This window comes from Sapajus apella, unplaced genomic scaffold (assembly GCF_009761245.1).
Source record: "Sapajus apella isolate SASKATOON/1434 unplaced genomic scaffold, GSC_monkey_1.0 scaffold1, whole genome shotgun sequence".
Lineage (NCBI taxonomy): Eukaryota > Metazoa > Chordata > Mammalia > Primates > Cebidae > Sapajus > Sapajus apella.
Window position 1 is genome coordinate 74,358,156 of NW_022436941.1, and position 16,011 is coordinate 74,374,166.

The following is a 16,011-nucleotide window of genomic DNA, read 5'->3' on the forward strand; positions in this document are numbered from 1 at the left end:
TACCTGAAACGCAAGGAAAAAAATATAAAGTAAAAACATAGATAGCTTTATTCATTGTCCTTTTTCAGTGATGTAAAGAAATACAAATATCTTCCTAAATATTTCTGCCACTGAAGTCATATATATGGAATAAGACATAGAATGGGACTTTTCCCTATTGACTTTGGCTGAATTTTTATTGAAGTTCCAACTGAGAAAAGGAGTTAGATATATCTGTATAGATTTTGCTGAGAAAAACTAGGTTGCTCCAGGGCACGTCATTTCTAGAAGTCTATAGAAGAGCATTTTAAACTCATTTTCTGAGGGGAAATCATAAGAGAAGAGAGAGTAGTGGCATTCAACTATTCAACATCTCCTCTCCCTCCCACCCCCACTTGGATGTAGTGAGCAAACCCATTGGAGAGACAGCACTTGCAAAAAAAAGGGGCTGGCCTCAGATTCTCCTGGTGGTTGCTCGGTGGGCTGCAGTTTTAGGCCTCGCTTGTGCTGCTAGCCATTTAAGTACTTGGAGGGCTTGACTTGTGTCCGCTGAGGATAGGGGGGCTCTTGATGGGCAAGGTAAAAATGTCAGACAGCTCTTGATGGGCAAGGTCAAAAAGTAGCCTTTGATGGCAGAGTGAGGCAAGGGCAGTTTTGAAGACAGCCTGTTCAGCTGCAACTGTTTCTTCTGACCGAGTGATTACTGCAGAAGAGAGCCAAAAATGAATATGGTAATCATGAAATGGTTTTGAAGTTTTTTTTTTATTTGGAAACAATTAAAACTTACCCCAAAATTGCAGTCTAACTTAGAGAACTCTGTGTTCCCTTTAGAGAGATTAATCAACTGCTAAGATTTGCCTCGTATGCCTTACGTTTTTGGGATTTTTTTCTTTATCATTCTCCCCGTTTCCCGCTCTCTGTATATAAAGTTTTTTTTTCAGACAATTTGAGAGTAAGTTATAGTTATCACGTCTCTTACGTCTTATTGCTTTGTTATTTATTTTATGAACAAGGACATTGGCCTATAGAACCTCAATAAAATTATCAAAATCAAGAAATTTAACACCGATAGATGACTACTGTTGACAAACATTACTTAGATGTTACCAATTGTTAATTATATAATTCATTATTTAAATCAGGGCAATTTTGAAAGTGAAAGGGTGATATTAATAATTATGCCAGGACAACGGGTATAAACTGAGGCCATGCTAAGAAAACTAGAATGAATGGTCGGTCATTCTGGGCTTGAATGGTCTGTTGAAGATCTCCTTCAGGAGAGCTTTTCCTGCAGGAGTAAGGAAAATCAGCAGAAAGGGGCCAGAAGTGCACACTGAGAGCTGAGGCTCAGGGTGGCTCCCGGGGGCCAGCCAGGGTTCGGTGCCAAGGACAGTATGGCGGCCCTTGCCTTGTGAGGGTGTGAGGAATGGACAAATGCATTCAGTGTGATAGAGCAACATTTGAATGCCTGCTGTGGCAGAGTACAGGAGAGCTGAGAGAGGGAGATAGCCTGTGCCAGCTAAGAAAAACTGTTTTGTCCCTTTACGCCTCAGCCTTCTACCCACTATGGCAGTCCTGGAGGAAAGAGAGAGAGTTCAGGAAATAGAAGGAAAGAGGTAGGACAAGGGGAATGAAAAGGCAGACTAGGCCCCTTCTTTGTCACTTCTGTTCCCCACCATTGAGATTAGAATTGCACCAGGGGAGGGAGAGGCTTTATTAGGATGAGAGATTAAGGTTTGCAATTACATAGAAGTGAAATTTTAAAAATTAAAAACAAAGTTGTTCGAATACATGAAAGTGATGGGATAAACAATGGGAATGACCCTATTTTCTCTCATGGGGAAGAAAATCCCATAGGTCCAGTTTGAAGGATGTGATGGGAGAAAAATGATACAACTTTCCAAATCCAGCATGTCTAATAAGCTGGCTACACGTGGTTTAGAAAAGTTAAACATTGCCCGAGTAACATAGAACCAAAATTCACCAGTTCCTTTTTCCCTCCCCAGCCCCCTGGAAAGCTGTGCTTGTCTTGTTGATATTATTCTTCTGTTCTCCCTAACATTTATTTAAAAAAAAATGCATTATATATGCACATATATACACACACATATAGATATAAACATACATATGTGTATGTACACATGTATATATGTGTGTATATATATGCATATATATACATGTGTGTACATACATATATATATAATACTGCACATCCTAGTCTAAATTTGCTTTGTTCACTAGTTTACAATATGCTATAGATAGTGGCTCTTCATGTTACAAGATGTAAAGATCTATCTCATTGTAAGGACATACCATTGTGTGAATGTATGATGATTTACTTAACCAAATTCGTTATTGATGACAGTTTGTTTTCCATTATTAGTGATAAGAAATAATTTATTACATTATATCTTTAGGATAAATTCTTGGTCAACTTGTATTCAAAGTGTAGACTTAAAAGATTTTGTAATATACAATGTCACATTTCCTTTCTCAAAATTTCCACTAAGTACACTAGTAATAAAATGAGGGCCTTTCCCCCCACATTATTGTCAAAACTCTAGTGAATATTATTTGTCTATCAAGTACTTATTCATTCACAAAAGGATATACTTCAGTTTACTTTCCAGTGGTCATAACTAGAAATAAGACAGTCCAATAGTATGGAATGGAATAATAGTTTTCTTTACTTTTCTTTTTTTCATTCCCCTTTTCTTTCTTTCCAAAGAGCTCTTCAAATTTAAAACCTAAGAATTAATGGGAGAAGCAAACAAAATAATTCCACAGCACTGCCAAGCTTTCTAAAATTTGATAGCTGGATCTGAAACTGTTTTTTTGCATTCATACAACTTTGTTTCTGGCTGATCATATGGTTCCTCACAGAACCCACTTTCACTTGTTGACTGGTTACTTTCAGTGACATCTGTGTGAGTGGGATGTTAGTACATTCTGCAAAAACTGCAGAATTGTGCTTCATAGGATTATTAGAATTATGCTTCATTTGATACCATTTCAATTTTTTGCTGCTGTTTTTCCCTTATGCTGCCTCTCTAAAAACTAAAAAACTAATAATAGCAATAAGGTTGAAACCATGAAATCATGGCCCTTTGTGTGGCTAAGCACTTAAAAGTATCTCAACTATGAATTTGCACTCCATCTGCTTTGCTTATAATAGTGAAAATTCAGATAATTTCTTTTCTTCATGAAGATGCATTGTTCACAAATGGCATGTTTCTTGCTTACTCCTGTGCTGAAGGCATGCTTAAGTTCCCAAGGAGAGATTGTTTCATAGAAAAGAAACATGAATCAGGTGGCTGTGTAGGACTGATAAAGACCTGGCCTGCTGCTTCCATGAATAGCTGCCAGTGGGTCTCAGCTGTAGCTCTAAAAGAAATCAATTGCTTTGCTTTAGGAGTTACTTTAATTCTTTATGCCTACCAAAGTCTATTTAGACCATCTAAAATATTATTTTTTAAATGAAATAGTACTCTATTAGAAGGTTGAAGCTTCTCCAAAAGAGTCATCATTCTTTCCCACCAGGTTATGTATTTCTAAAATTTGCATTGTTGGAGCATCTTGGCTGTTTGTAGGAAGTTCCCACAAATGTGCAGAAGATGAGTAATTTTTTATAGCTCAGAGCTTTTATGACAGAAACAGTCTACAAATAACAGTGCATGAGCTCTTATCCATTTGTCACCTGATAAACTAGAGGTTGCACACCAGTGGCCAGCAGGCTGATCTGTCCCATAGGCGTTTCCTTTGTCTAACAGAAGGTGTTACGGACTGAATTTCTGTGTCTCCTCAAAACTAAAGTGCTGAAATCCCAAACCCCCAATGTGATGGTATTAGGTAGGAGACGGAACCTTTGAGAGGTGATTTAGGCCATGCAGATGGAACCCTCATAAATGGGATTACTGTTGTCACAAAGGAAACCCCAGAGAGATCTCTCCCACTCTTTCCGGTATGTGAAGGTACAGTGAGGAGTGGGCAGTCTGCCACCTGGAAGAGGACTCACCAGAACCTGATGGTGCTGGCACCCTGATCTCAGACTTCCAGCCTCCAGAACTGTGACAAACAAATTTCTATTATTTATAAGACAACCAGTATATAGCGTTTGTTATAGCAGCCTGAACTAAAATAGGGCTTTTCAAAATATTGATAGCTAGCCAATATTTAAAAATCTGGATTTCAAGTTTCTTTTGGAAAATTGAAAGATCTAGTATTGCTTGGGTGGCATTTCTTACACAATAATTGTATCACTGCCCCTTCAGGACAGAATATGGTCTTCACTCATTTATATTACCTGCTGACTGTAGAACCTTGAATTTATAAACCCTGTTAAGTCCTAAAGAGGCGCAACATACCTTTTTTGAGAGGGAATTTTTTAAGACAGCTCAATTTGCTATCCTCTTCAAAGTCTCACATCCCCAGTAAGTAAATGATTCTGTGTTCCCACAGCACTTTGTACATATTTGGATGAAGGGACTTTTCATAATACGTTGTTGCTTTCCCCCCCCAAGCCTGCCTTCTCCCATAGACTTTGAGGGTAGAAACGGTTTCCTGAATGCCATTTTAATGCCCCAGTGCCTATCACTGCATGTAGGTCCTTGAGAGCTTCTTTCTGAATGAATGAAAAAATGCTTGAATGAACAAATGGCCCACTCTATTAATCATGACTTGAGTTTTCAAACTAAGGGGGATAGAGGTGACTTAGGATGGATTTTTCTTAACATTTGGTACTTTTTGAGTAGTTTGCATCATATAGATCTTCAAATCATGTCATTTGAAGCTTGAGCTATAAATTAGAGCAACACTATGGGAGCAGCTTTATTTTTCTGTGAATACTGGGAATAACAATTCTTCTTTGATTATCCTATTAAAATTAACACAAAACCTAACACAAATTCATTATTCCTGTCAAGTTTTTAATCATTACATGACAAAAGAAGAAGCTGAAATCATCCATAAATATAATTTCTGTCCTCCTTTTAAAAGAATAACATATTCAAGTTTTGTCTCATTGTAATTTCAGTTCTGTTTTTAGTCAGCCCTTTATAAAAGAATGTAAAACCTTTCCAATCTCATCTTTGTAAAGAATGTAAATAAAAAAGTTCGGTGTTTTGGAACAGTTTTAATATATTTCTCCTTTAAATTAGGATCATAAATGCTCAAAAGTGCCATGGCCATTTAATCAAAGGGTACATATTTTAGTGACTGCAATGAAAGGGAAGCGATTGAACAAATGGTATTTGAGGGTGGTTATTCTAATTAGAATTGTTGCCTAAGAAAAGCAAGAGCAATTTTCTGTATGGAGAAGGTAAAGCTGATTTAATCCAGTCTTATTAAGGACAGGTCTATTGTAAATGAGATTTTAATCAATAATTTTACCCCAAACCTGAAATTAAGTTTTATATTTGTTTCTCACCTGGAGACTGCAATATTTCTATCACTGTCATCTCATGTAGTTACCAATCACTTTAACACTGATGTATTTCAGAAGTTAAATTGAAATCATATGTAGTTACATACATGAAATTCAATGTTGTATTATAGTCACATTATAAGATTGGACAGAGTTCCATTTCTATGTGGGAAAAATCATCAGAAAATTAATTAAAGCACTTTTTAAGTAGGAAAGGGTAAATAGGAAGTCTGGTTGTGAGAAATTCTGAGACTGTATTTGCTAGGAGTAGTGCCCACTACAAGAACATTGATATCTTGATAAAACTAGATCATGCCTGGAGAAATAGAAATGCATGGCTATAACTCGATGTTTAATTGCATATCTCAGAAAGCATATTTTATGTCATATATTTAGTAAAGACTGTATATTTGGTTTGTTAATTATTTAAAAACTATTTTAACTAGATATTATTTTAGTATATCATTAATATAAAAAAACATGCTCAAACAGTATTATTTGGTGTTTCTTTACTATGGAAAACCACATACTTCTCTGCAAATATAATTCTTGGAAAAGATTTGTCTCCATTCTGGACATTTGAAGTTTCTTTCCCAGTTTAGAATGATAGTGTCCAAGCTTACACCTGAAATATGCTTTATTATTCTTTGTTTAGTGAAGAGGGAGTGCAAAGGAAATTCACCCGACTCTCCACTGGAAATGAAATCTCCATCATTTTTATTGTGAGTTCCTGTAGCATTAAAGCATTGTAAATGTGCAGCAATTACTGAACCTGTGGTGTAACAATTTTCCCCACACAAATATAATTTTATATTTCTTTAAAGAAGATTGTAAAAATCTCTCCCCAGCTCCCCACCCCTCACCGCCCCTCCCCTAAAAATATCTAATAATGAGAAAGTCTGCCAAGGTAATCTTAAGCAAATCCTTGTTTGATGTGCAGCAGTGGGTGGAAAAATAGGACCAGTGGACCTGCTGGGATGTTCTGTCCAGCATTGAACATCTCCTCAAAAAACCTTTGTCAAACACAAGATCCTTTGTCCTCAAAACATCGATAAAGTTACCTCGTGGTTCTCAGGAGGCCACCTGCTGTGGAAGAGAAAGAAAGAATATGAAGTTCACCTAGAAGGGTGGGGCTGTGACTTCTTCCAGCCCGTGCTTATAGGATAAGCCCCCAGAAAGGTCTGCAAAGAGGAGTTCCTAAGAGCCTTGGATTCTCTGCTACTCCTGTAGTGTAAAGGGAGTCCTACGTTTCTAAAATTAAAACTTGAAAGGACTTCTCATTTACCTCAAATTTCAAGTGTACCTTTTGACTGGCAATGGAATGGCAGGTGCAATTCAAGGCTGAATGGAGATTTTTTTCAGGTCTCATTGTGATGGACAGAAAGCAATCCTTTTGTAGGTTCTGATGCACTTACCTTTTGCCCTTTATTAAGCTGTTCTTACTTATGAAGTAACTTCACTAAGTCCCTTACTCCTGAATTATGGACTCACATTTCTCTGACATAGAAGAGGTGTGCTGTATCCACAGAAATCTAACTTATTCTGCCGCCCATTTCAACTTCCCCTAGTCCATTTCCACACCCAAACAACATCAATATTAATACATATGTAGATGACAAATTTACTCCATACCCTTGGACTTGCTGTGACAAACTGATGCGGTTATAAGAAATAATATGTTTCATTTAAATATATTACCTTAAACTTCCTCAATTATCTGAATCACATTTTAGGAGGTTGACTCTAAAACACAGTGCCAAACAGTTATATAAGCTTCTAAAGAAAAACTAATTATCTATTTCCTGAATCTTCATCTTTTATTCTTTTAAAAAATATTTCATTTTCAGTGCTTAATTTTGACCATTTCCCACTCTTAGACTATCAAAATATCTTTTCAATTGATTTTCTTATTTCTAGATTCTTCTCTACACAGTGTTGTCAGGTTAATTTTCTTAAGAACTAGCTACTTGCATGCTGAAAAACGTTCGGTAATTCTCACTCTTCAGCAGTTAAAAACTTATAAACTTATTAAAAGGTAAAATTTCATTATCACAGTCCCCTGCTTAGCAGCTTTTGTTGGCTCCCCAAGGCCCTTAGAATAAGGTCCAAGTGCTTTAAAACATGGCTATCTAGCTCTCTCTGACCCCCATTCTGTGTATGTCTCTGTTCTCATACATTCCAGCTGCCCTGGGATTTGTTATAGTGCTATGACCTTCTCCACAATTTTCCATGGTTAAAACTTAGAATCCTAAGGAAATGTAGAGAAGACAGAGCCAGTTCATGGTAACTTGGGGACTTGTATCCTCCTCAAAAGCCAAGGGATTTGATTAGAGAGAGAACTGTTCATAATCTGACTGCTTCTCTGCATCCTGACTCCACCACACCCTGGTCCAAATCGCCATTATTTTTTATCTTAACTACATGCCTTCCCTTTGGTCTACCCACATCCACTCCTACCTTACTCCTGGTTTTCTTTCAGTCCTGTGCATTTGTCATGCTTGTCCCTACCATGGCAACTTTGTCCTTGTTGATCACTCTGTCTCAAGGGCTGCTTCTTCCCCTTCATGCCTACGTACCTAATTTTTATCCTTTACATTTCAAGTCACTTAGGCCTTCCTCAGGCAGATCTTCCTTGAACTCTCTGACTGCATCAAATGCCCTTCCTGTATTGTCTTTCAGCTTTGTGTGCATCTTCTTCATGGCACTTTTTTATAGTAACACCTTTTATGTGCATTTTTCTGTTTGGACAATATCTGTCTTCTCCATGATTCTGTAAGCTTTGTTAGAGAAAGCACTATATATATTTTTTAAACTACTTTATTTCTGGGGTCCTGTGCAGGTCTTGGTCAAAAATAGGCATGCTTAATAAATACTTTTAGAATGAATTTGAATAATAAATCAAAGTCATCTCTTAAGCTTATTTCAAAGTAATACATTTTGATCCAGATTTATGACTTCTCTTTCCTCCTTAATGTGCATCAGAATAAGATATTTTATTAATGTTCAGCTTTTCCCGAATATTACATTCTTTCTGTTTCCTGAGAAAACTCTGCAGCTAGGTCAGATTTTTTCATGTCCTACTATCTTAGCCTTTCTAGAGACATGATGGGTTTCTCGCTTGTTGGATTGCTGATTTTTTTTCTCTGAGATTCCAAGTTACCAAACTTTCATAATAAAGTTTCCTATCAGTTTGTAAAAAGTTATAAGCAAGGAAAATATGTGCATTTTTAAACAAACAGAATTAGAAGAAAAAAATATGATAAACAGGTAAGTGAAAAACTTTATTTCGCTTTAATATTGAACCTCTATAACCTTAAATCTTATTTTAGGCCCCAAATTTTATTTAGGTTCTGGGTCCATTCCCAGGCAATTTTCACAGCCTGACATTCTCTATTCTGTTCCCTACCCCATCCTTCCTTTGCCACACATCCTTTATGTCTGAGTAAAAATAGCATGTTCTAAGGATCGTTTGCTCTGGTTTATCAGCTCTGTGCATGGAGCCATTTAATTTTTTTTGTGGCTATATCCCCAAGTACAATGCCTGATATATAAGAACTGCATAACTCATATTTCTTGAATGGATAAATGAATTAAATGAATACCTTTTACCATTAGGGATAAGCTTTTAACCCACACTGCCTCTGCCACAAATTATACACTCCATTTGTGTGGTGCTGCTTCTGCCATTTCTAGCCTTACCATGACATTCCATTTTCCTAAAATAACACTATGTATCTATGTTTTGTTTTGGTTTTGTGATAGAGTTCCTTTCATCCTCATCGATCATGGCCCATCTACCACAAATCCTATCTGCTTTGCTGTACTTCTTTATTTCCCTAGCTAGACATAATCCCTTTCTCCTCTAAACTTTCAAAGCCATTAGTGGTCACATGTCTAAGGCAATGACACTTTGTGTTACAGGAATTAATGAATGGCTCATATATCTCTAACTTGATTGCAAACTCTTTAAGAGAACAGGCCGTTTTGTACCCATCTCTCTCCCATATTTTCCAACATAATTCCTTGCACATAATACTCATGTCCTCAGTCAATATTTGTTAAAATAATTGAATAATAGCTAATCTAGTTAACCAAAGATTTTCCTGTTCATATTGTTTAGTTTGTTTAATCTAAGTGTTGAAGCCTCCTGTGCAAAAGAGATTATTTTATTATAGTCTATTTAAGCATTTTATTTTTATAGCAATTTTTTTGGTCATTTGAGTTTAGGAACTCCATTTAGATTTAACAGGCTAAGAATTTTTAAATGAATAAAAATAGCCCAAAAACCTGGTCATAAATCTTTTGAATGATAGACTAAGAACAGACCCATTTTCCCTGGTTTACAAAGAAAATACTAAATGAAAGAGTTGATTCTACAGTGTGCATGATTGGACCTTCTTCAAGAATTACTAGATTTAAACTGGGCATAGTAAGCAATTTAAAAAGTTAGCATGGCCCCAAGTCTATTCAGTTTCCAACTAGCATAGTGCAAAGCATATTTGAGAATGACCTACATACAGTTAGGAAATTAAAGGACTTAGTAAAACTTCTGCTAAAAACATTTTTGGAGAAATTCTTAGCTAAAAATTCTTAGCTAAAAATCCCCAGGGATTCTTGAAGAAATCAGAAATCAGAAATGATAGTTCAGACATAAAGTGCATCCATCTTTTTTCTTTTGTTCAAGAAGAAGAATATTCTAAGTGAATGCTTACAAGTAGCAAAGAGTTTAGAAAATTAGAAAGAGTTTTACAAGCAGCACACACTTAGGGCTTCAATCCAGCAAGCAAGAATCTCATCATGTCTTAGTTTGTTCGTGCTGCTGTAATAGAGTACCACAGATGGGGTAATTTTTAAAGGTCAAAAATTTATTTCTCACAGCTTTGGATGCGGGAAAGTCCAAGATCAAGGCATTGGCATCTGGGGAGGCCTTCTTGCTGCATCCTCACATAACGGAAGGATAAAGGGACAAACTCATTCCCAAATTCTTTATATGGTGGCATTAATCCATTTCATTTTTCTGCCCTCATGACCTAAACATCTCCCATTAGAACCCACCTGCTGGTGTTACTGGTTTGGGGATTAGGTTTCCAACACATGAATTTTGAGGGATACATTCAGAGCATAGTAAGGGTTACTATGGAAAGACCCCAAAGGGACAGATTATGCCAAATACTCTTAATGATTACACCAGAAACAGTATATGATGTTTTGTGTTTTCCTAGAAGTCATTTGCAAATGTATTTGGGGGTCTGGGACAGTAAGTAAGGAGGTCTTAGGGATTAGATTTCTCATTGCTATGGAACTAAGTTTTTCAGTGACAAAGTTCTGTCTTCTTATGTTAGAGGAGAAGTTACAGAATTTAAGATGACCTAGGATGGGAAAAAGGGGCATTTTCATGGGTTTAATTGGGTCCTAGTCTCTGTGAAATTGCATTAGTAAGTGAATGCCTGTTTAGAGTTGCCTTGAGACAAGAGGGAATGAAGTTGGACTTGTCCTGCACAGGAGACTGTCTCACTATCACAGCCTGGTCTCCCCTCTTCTTGGCTTACTGGTTAGAGGCTTATCACTAGGAGAAAATTTCTCTCATACCATTAGCAAACTCCCTACCAATATCTTTCTTGCCTTCATCACATACCTCAACAGATTCTTACTCTACATACCTGCAGAATTGGAGCAATGGGAGCATTTCCAGAGTTACTTGATTGATTTTATCAGTAGCTCAAGAGTTCTTGAGTTTGGAACAAATAAACAATGAATGGAGCTGGTGTGGTGCCTCACATCTATAATGCCAGCACTTTAGAAGAAAGGCAGGAGGACTGCTTGAGGCCAGGAGTTTGGGACCCTGTCTATATACCAGAAAAAGAAAAAGCCAAAAACTAATTGGGTCTGTTGGTGTGTGCCTGTATCCCTAGTTACTTGAAAGGCTGAGGTGGGAGGATTTCAGTGAGCTTTGATTCTATGATTGCTCTACTGCTCTCTAACCTGGGCATCAGAGCCAGACTTTGTCTTTAATAAACAAAGAAACAACAAACAAACAATAAATGGGACACACTGAAGGATTCCTGATACTGCCCATGATTTGTGTTGAACTACTTTTCAAAAATCCCAAGGCAAATATGGGCATGGTTGTAATTGCTGGGAAATTCTAGGATGTAGTTTATTTTTTTCCGTTTTAAACTCCAACTTCAGATTACACACTTAGGAAGGGCACAAAGTGGATTTTAATAATGCAATCTAACATCAATAGCCATTCCTCAGTTAATAAAAATCCCAATAATCAAATGAAAATGCGTCGTAAGTATATTGTGGTGGTTAAGAGCTCAGAATTGGGTGCAGAGATTTATACATATATTCAACCATTTGTCTCTTCTCCCTCTATCTCCAACCTCAATGTTCACTTGCTGTGCAGCAAAAGCTAAGAACTAAGAAAATTCAGCATGTTAATCTATTTTTAAGTTTTGGTCTCCTCATTAGTGTGCGAAGAAAATGATAGCAGCTACCTAGTAGAGTTTATATGAGGGCTGCAAAGCAAGAATACTCAATATATGTTACTTATTAGTACTTTAAGAATAATCTTTTTAATGTGATACAATTCAATATAATAAAATAAACTGAAATGTAGGATATACAATTTTGTATTGGACCAGCTTCAAGTTTTGATACTTGCATGAGAAAGTATGAAGCAGTGAAAAGAATTCCAGTTTGGAAATTAGATGACCTGCATTCCCTGAGCAAGTTTCTCAATCCTATAGGTCTGTGGTTCTTCAACTGCAAACTGAGACTTGCAGGTTAGATCTGTGACCACAAAAGATGAATGCCTACCATAGTGGTAATGGAGTTGATTTAAGCCTATTTGAACCACAGATCAAATTGCATTGCACTACAAATGTGTGTTTTCTGTTCACTTTTCTTTTAATACTTCTGTTTAAATTAAATCAAAGAGAAAGGTTGAGTTTAGTGCTAGTCGTCATCCCCTGCCAACATTAGTTAAACTTTCTTTTTAGGAGAATTCTAAACCACAGAAAGTAGCTAGTATCTAAGTAGGCTTAAATCATTTATTTGTTTTCATTGTGCTTATTTTTGTGGTTACTTTCTATTTCTGGCAAGTAATATTGAGTAATTATTTACAGTTCCCATTTATAATATTCATATAAAAAGTAAACCTATTTAAAGAGAAGTATTAAGCCTAGGGAATATGTACATTTTGAAAAAATTGTGAAGGCGGCTGAAGAGTAAGATATTTGGGAAACATTCTAGTATCAATGCTGGGTTATTTCAAGTTCATGGTTTCAAAGGTGAAATAATGGTGTACCAGATTTATTTATAAAAGCTAATAAACTTTACATTATGTAAATGAGAAAAAATAAATTCACAGTTATAAGTCAATGCATATGAGATTAAAGAATAGGAATTTTTGAGAAAGGATTAAGAAAGATGTCCTTATGTTACGACTAGAAATTACTTTTGGATAGATTTTGGGTCTTAATAGGCATAAGATGAGATAGAGATAAGAGAGAAGGAGCTTGATCAAACCATATTATTCAGGTAGGAATACTTCAAACAATTCATTTCCTTTTTTGGAAAATTTCCATTTAAAAAGAGAATTAATACCTAGTGTTGTGTTAAATACTAAGAAGACAATTGGACATTAGTGAAGATATGATAATATGGAAATCAGTTTCACAGAATGAAAGAAAGTATACCAGCATACCTCATTATATTGCACTTTTGTTATTGTGCGTCACTTTATTGTGCATTACAGACAGTGTATTTTTAAATAAATTGAATGTTTGTAGCAATTCTGCTTTAAGCACCTCTATAAGCACCATTTTTCCAAAAGCATGTGCTCACTTCATTTTTCTGGTTCACATTTTATTAATTTTTGCAGTATTTTAAGTTTTAAAAATGATTATTATACCTTTTATGTTGATCTGTGATCAGTTATCTTTGATGTTACTATTGTAACTATTTTGACACATCACAAACCATAAAAGATATCAAATATAATTGATAAATATTCTTTGTATTCTGATTGCTCCAACGACCATCTGTGGCACATCTCTCTACCTCTTCATAGGACTCCCTCTTCCCTGAGACACAATAAAATTGAAATTAAGCCAATGGCAAGTCTACAATACCTACAATAGTCTCAAAGTATTCAAGTGAAAGGAAGCGTCATATGTCTCTCACTTTAAATCAAAAGCTAGAAATAAGCTTTGTGAGGAGCCATGTCAATTGCTGAGATAGGTCAAAAATTAAGCCTCTTGCATCAAACAGTTAGCCAAGTTGTAAATAAAAAGGAAAAGTTTTTGAAGGAAATGAAAAGTGCTACTCCAGTGAACACACAAATAATAGTAAAGAGAAACAGCATTATTACTGATATGGAGAAAGTTTTAGTGGTCTGAACAGAAAATCAAATCAGTAACAACACTTCTTTCAGTGAAAGCCTCATCCAGAGAAAGGTCCTAACTCTCTTTAATTCTTTGAAGACTAAGAGAAGCGTGGAAGCTGCAGAAGAAAAGTTTGAAGATAGCAGAGGTTGGTTCATGAAGTTTAATGAAAGGAGCCATCTCCGTGACGTAAAAGTGCAAGGTGAAGCAGCAAGTGCTGATGAAGAAGCTACAATAAATTATCCAGAAGATCAAGAGAAAATTATGGATGAAGGTGGCTACATTAAACATCACATTTTAGATGAAGACTAAATAGCCTTTTATTGGATGACAATGCTATTTAGGACTTTCATATCTAGAAAAAAGTCAATATTGGGCTTCAAGTCTGCGAAGGACAGGCTGACTGTCTTTGGAGGGGCTAATGCAACTGGTGACTTTAAATTGAAGCCAATGCTCATTTTCCATTCCAAAAATTCTAGGACGCTTAAGAAATTTGCTACTCTGCCTGTATTCTATAAATGGAACAACAAAGCCTGGCTGACTGACAGCACATCTATTTACAGCATGGTTTACTAACTGCGTTTAAGCCCACTGTTGAGAACTAGCGGCCAAAAAAAAAAGAAAAAAAGATAACTTTCATACTATTATTGCACATGGACAATGTACCTAGTCATCTAAGAGTCATCTAAAATGGAGAGATGTATAAGATTAATTGTTGTTTTTTATACCTGCTAACCCAACATCTATTCTGTAGCCCATGGATCAAGGAGTAAGTTTGACTTTCAATTATTATTATTTAAGAAATGTGCTTCAGAAGGTTATAGCTGCCAAAGATAGTGATATCTCTGATGGATCTGTGCAAAGTAAATTGAAAACCATTTCTAAAAGATTCATCATTCTAGATGCTATTAAGAACATTCATGATTCACAGGAGGAGGTCAAATATCAACATTAACAGAAGTTTGGAAGAAGATTCCAACCCTCACAAATGACTGAGGGATTCAAGAGTTTAATGGCAAAAGTAGCTGCAGATGGGGTGGAAATAGCAAAAGAGGCAGGATTAAAAGTCGTACATAAAGAGGTTACTTAATTGCTGCAATCTTATGATAAAACTTGAACTGATGAGTTGCTTCTTATGGATGAGCAAAGAAGGGTTTCTTGAGATGGAATCTATTCCTGATGAAGATGCTGTGGGCATTGTTGAGTTGTTGAAATGAAATCAGAGGATTTAGCATATTCCATAAACCTAGCTGAAAAAGTAATCATAGATTTTGAGAGGATTGACTCAAATTTTAGGTCTACAGTGGGTAAAATACTATCAAACGTCACCTGCTACAAAGAAACCTTTTATAAGAGGAAGAGTCAATTGATAAGATCAGCTTCACTGTTTCTTATTTTGAGAAACTGCCACCACCACCCCAAACTTCAACAACCACTACCCTGACTAACATCAATGTAAGACCCTCTGTCAGCCAAAAAATTATCACTTGCTGAAAACTAAGATAATTGTTAGCATTTTTTAGCAATAAAGTATTTAAAATTAAAGTATGTAATTTTTTTAGACATTGCTATAGCACTTAATAGGCTACAGTATAGTGTAAATATAACTTTTATTTGTACCTCTAAAGCAAAATTTTGTGTGACTGGTTTTATTGTATTATTCCCTTATTGAAGTAGTCTAAAACTGAGTTATGGTTGAGGTATACCTGAATATGTTTGTAAGTATGTACATATGCATGTATCTATAATATATACAGTTCTTGTATAGATAATTATTTCCTTATGCCATTTTTTCTTGCTCAAACTTGAATGTCTTGCAGAAAGGTGGGCATCAATAATAATCAGTGGCACAATGTTGACATTTGAAGCATCTTAGCTGGTATAATTTATAGTTTTCCAAAGAAGAACAATTATAATACATAACTATAACAATTGATATGACAGATACACAATTCTTTCAACTTATTTTAGGCCCACTTTTCCAAAATAAGTATCTGGAGAAAACTTACAACACTTTCTAAACATTTGTCTGTTAATTTTCAGATTTGTCTGAGGTGTTAGAATAAAAAAATGTATTCAGTGAATGCTACTGCTTCCTTTTCAGAAAGGTGACATGCCAATTTAATAACCATTCCACTACTACCACAGTATCTTTCAAAAATATCTAATTTCAAATTGGTAGTGGCTTTCAGCAGCAAATGGGGATAGTTCTTTTGCTTA